Source organism: Carassius auratus, unplaced genomic scaffold (assembly GCF_003368295.1).
Source record: "Carassius auratus strain Wakin unplaced genomic scaffold, ASM336829v1 scaf_tig00004584, whole genome shotgun sequence".
NCBI classification, from domain to species: Eukaryota; Metazoa; Chordata; class Actinopteri; order Cypriniformes; family Cyprinidae; genus Carassius; species Carassius auratus.
The window spans coordinates 622,283-626,796 of record NW_020523609.1 but is presented as its reverse complement, the minus strand read 5'-3'; the positions used below and the strand labels follow the sequence as shown (position 1 = coordinate 626,796).

The following is a 4,514-nucleotide window of genomic DNA, read 5'->3' as shown; positions in this document are numbered from 1 at the left end:
CCACATGGATTTTGCTGAATTTACCAGATCCTCCGGTTGTGCTATTGGACTCACTCTTAAACCCACCATCAGTATTTTACTACAAAAATAACTTCAGGCTCAAATATTCAGTGCAATCTAAACATTGTCTTTTCATAAATAGCATCACTATTAATGAGTTAGGACTTTATTATTGCATGAATACAGAAACAGATTTCAAAATTCAAAAATTCAAAATTCAAAATTCAGCAACGGCACCAGACTACACATCAGCATACACACTGGTGAGTGATACTACTTTAGTTATGTGTTTATTCTAATGTATACTAGGGGTGGGGGGGTTGATACAGTATAGTATCATGATATTTATTTTATCGATACACTGATGCCAAGTATCAATCTTTTACTATATTATTTTTTAGAATAATAAAATACATTTCTTGACAATCCACTAGATTGTATTGAGTTTATTTTTATTGAGTTCACCTGGGTCACCTTCAGCATGCAGTAAGTTAGTAAAATAAAGATGAAAGCATCGCGGAAGGTTATCAGGAAAGCCCCTTCTGCATTTAAATCAGATGTATGGACTTAGGCCTACTTTGGATTTGTAAACAAGGAGGGGATGTAAGTAGATGCATCGGCATCCAAAAATTATCTAAGAGAAAAATGGCTGAAAATCAGAGCAAAAAAGATAGGCTACATATAAAAATTATATATATATATGGCACACAGCGCCCCGCCTGGCAGTGTTTAGTGCGCATGTTTCACTCTCCTTGTCACATAGTGTAGACTACTTCAGCTGTACTGGGTAACGCTGGTAAAATTATGCTGCCTTCATTAACGCTATGCTATGCTATGCTCATATGCTCTGATAATAATAGCTTTGTAGGACTATAATTATTTGGATAATTAGTCCAAAAAAACTAAACAAAAAACATAAATCCAACATCTTATATCTGATTCTGTTACATTGAAGTGAATAAAAAAATGTTATACACTGATATTTAATATTAAGGTAACACTTTACAGTAAGGTTCCATTAATGCTATTTAATTTATTAACTAACATGAAAGAACAGTCAATGAACAATGCATTTATTACAGTATTTAATCTTTCTTAATGTTAGTTAATGAGAATACAGTTGTTCATTGTTAGCTGAAATTGTTGAACTATTGAATTAGTTTTAGATGAATGAACTAAGATGAATCATTTCTCAGTTTGTTAACTAAAGAAGTTTACTAATGAACCTTATTGTAAAGTGTTACCAATATTAATATAAATTCTGTCCAGTTTTATTTTTACCTTGAGTATAGTGTGGTTATTTTATTGGCTTACGTTTTTTTATTTATTTATTTATTTATTTTATTCAGTGTCATTCAAATTGAGTTACAATTAAGTTACATTGAGTTAAATTTACATTTACAAAGGCTTACAAAAGAACTTAATATTATTTAATAAAATAATAAATAATCATTACAAATAATCATTTACGGTTTTCAGCATCCAGAATTTTGGGGTTTCTGTTTCAGCCCAGAATTTTCATTTTGGTGCATCCCTAGATGTAAGACTACATGTTTTGTTTAATTTCATTTCAATTTAACAGTAATTTACTTTCAAATGCCCCAATTGCTGAAAGGTCTGAACAACGTTTTTGTACAAGTTCATATCGCAATATATCGCAGTATATAGCAATTCACAAGTGTATCATGATTCATGACACAAGTATCGTGATAATATTGTATCGTGAGGCCTCTAGTGATTCCAACCCCTAATGTATACACTGCCTTAAATGTATACACACACATAGATATATATTTGAGCACTTTTTTTTTTTTAACAGACTCAACTACACCTGCAGAGTTACCACAGTGTCAGAATCACACTGAAGTGTTGCTAAATGAGCAGACAACATGGATGAAACATTTTGCTCTATGTTGCATGATCAGTGTTTTACTGATTATTGGATGATAGGTGAGTTGCTTTCTGAACTTATTAAATGTACAGTAGTATAACTCCTTCTGTTAAAATATGAAGCTATTTTTCGGAAGATAAATTAAGCAATTTTTTTATTTTTTTAAGCAATCCTGTTAAAATGTTTATCTGATGGATGTGACCAAAATCCTCAACAACATATAAACCAACAGTAGTATCAAGTTACAGATCTTGGGGTGATCAGACTCCCAACTCTCTTAAAATTGTAAATAGCCTGCCTCTGTCTTCTCCCTTTAACTTTTAATATCTCCGTTGTCCATTTTGTATTGGGGAAAAAGCTGCTTCTCTGCCATTAAATTAATGGGCATTAAGTGCCATAAAGTGTGCGCATAGAAAGCACAGGCTGCCGCTTTCTATAGGTAGCTCACTATGTTGAGTATTTCTTTTAATAATGAGCTTAAATTATCAACCTCTTTCGACCTTTTCAGGGGTGTTAGTATGTGTGAGTGAGTGAGAGAGAGAAGATTGTGTGTGTGTGTGTGTGTGTATGTCATAAATCATCATACATTGTTTCTTCAACTTATTAAAATATCTTATTTTCTGCAACTATCTGTTTCTGCTTCTTTATCATATTTATAGTGTGTGATTTATAAATTACCTTATATCATGCATCACATATTTTGATTTTGGACCTGGCAAACAAGTTACACTGAGTGGAGCTGGTGACCGATCCAAGATGGCGGCTCCATGGCTTGACCGTGCCAATAGGCAGTAGTGTTCGATAGGGCGTCTATCTATATGATGTCTAAGGCTAAATTGGCAACACTGCTTCTTCTTGCTTGTTTTATGGTGGATCACAGACTCTTTCATTTCTTTTTGATATCTGTATGGAGATCATGCAGAAATGGAAGGCTCACCTGAGCTGGAGCGCTATGGTCAGAAAGATAACGCTCATCCAGGTTTTTTTTAAAGCACTATATAAATATGTATTATTTGTAATATTATTTTAAGGTGCCGAGAGCTGCAGAGAGGGTGATCCGCCAAGCTTCAGCAATACAAGCTCCTAAGCTGTCAACAGTAACACACATTGTGCTGGAGGAGATTGGTGGATGTTTTCCTTCTTGGGGAGCACATTGAGGGGACCCAGTTTGGCTTTGACAACCATCAGTCTGATTGGTTGTGACCGTGTTTCTAAAGATAAGGCTCCAGCATGTTGCCAAACTCGCCTCTCTTGAACTACAGAAAGGGAGCATGAGAAAGAAGCTCTGCAAAACAGTCCTCTTTCAGGGGTGTTAGTATGTGTGAGTGAGAGAGAGAGAGAAGATTGTGTGTGTGTGTATGTCATAAATCATCATACATTGTTTCTTCAACTTATTAAAATATCTTATTTTACTGCAACTATCTGTTTCTGCTTCTTTATCATATTTATAGTGTGTGATTTATAAATTACCTTATATCATGCATCACATATTTTGATTTTGGACCTGGCAAACAAGTTACACTGAGTGGAGCTGGTGACCGATCCAAGATGGCGGCTCCATGGCTTGACCGTGCCAATAGGCAGTAGCGTTCGATAGGGCGTCTATCTATATGATGTCTAAGGCTAAATTGGCAACACTGCTTCTTCTTGCTTGTTTTATGGTGGATCACAGACTTATAAGTGCATTACTGCCACTTATCTCTCAAATGGACCATTAACATTATATCTACAATCTCAATTAGGAGTGATAATGGTCCATTTGGGAGATAGGTTACAGTAATGCACTTATAAGTCTTACACTTTTTTATAGATTCTATTACCATTGCCAAGCATTGACAGACTGCAACTCCTGAAGCTAAACATCATAATGTGTGTTCTACTGAAGAAACAAAGTGACCTACATCTTGGATGCCCTGGGTGTAAGCAGATAAACATAACATTTTCATTGTTTTCCCTTTAATGCATCTGTCTCACTAATAAAATTACTTGCATGTATGGAGTTGCATTTTATTTTATGTTTCATAATGTAAATTTTGTTCAATTATTTGTTTAAATAACTAAATCACTATGCCTGTACTAGCATTTTGTCTGTAGCCTACTTTCTGCACTGGAAGCTCCTGTCGTCAAATCACATTAATTGTGTGTGTGTAAATTAGTGGTGGCCCGTTATCGACGTTAACGTGCTGCGTTTACGTGAGACCCTTATTTGGCGATAAAAAAAAATATTGATTGGGATATTGGTTGGGAGCTGGGTCTATACTAAGCAAGCTATGATGACTTTCACCTTGATATTTTATATAACCGACTGGCTGAGGCCAGCCTAAAAAGATGCTCAGGACGGTTGACGGGCCACTGCTGCGCATCGTCACGAAAGCTGATCTTTTCCACGTGTTTTTAAGCCGTACCGCTTGTTGATTTAAACATTAAAGCATCCAAACACAAGACGCGGAAAAGCTGAACAGAGTAGCTTGTTACTCGCGTGCTGTGTTCGGTGCTGAGAGAGAGAGAGAGTCGCGTATCACGGACAGCGACACTGAACCGAGATGAAGTTCTCCTCGAAGTCCCTCCTGCACCTGAACGCACAAATACAACTCGCAGTTTGAACAAACAAAAAGATGTGAAA

General features: G+C 35.8%; 1 long non-coding RNA gene across 1 annotated transcript; it reads left to right on the top strand.

Annotated features, from left to right (window-relative positions):
• Positions 1 to 219: 219 nt before the first annotated feature.
• On the top strand, positions 220 to 4,084 carry LOC113070598 (uncharacterized). Its single transcript, XR_003279947.1, has 3 exons — positions 220 to 263; positions 1,820 to 1,950; positions 2,923 to 4,084. It is a non-coding gene; the product is annotated as an uncharacterized LOC113070598 (long non-coding RNA).
• The last annotated feature ends 430 nt before the right edge of the window (positions 4,085 to 4,514 follow it).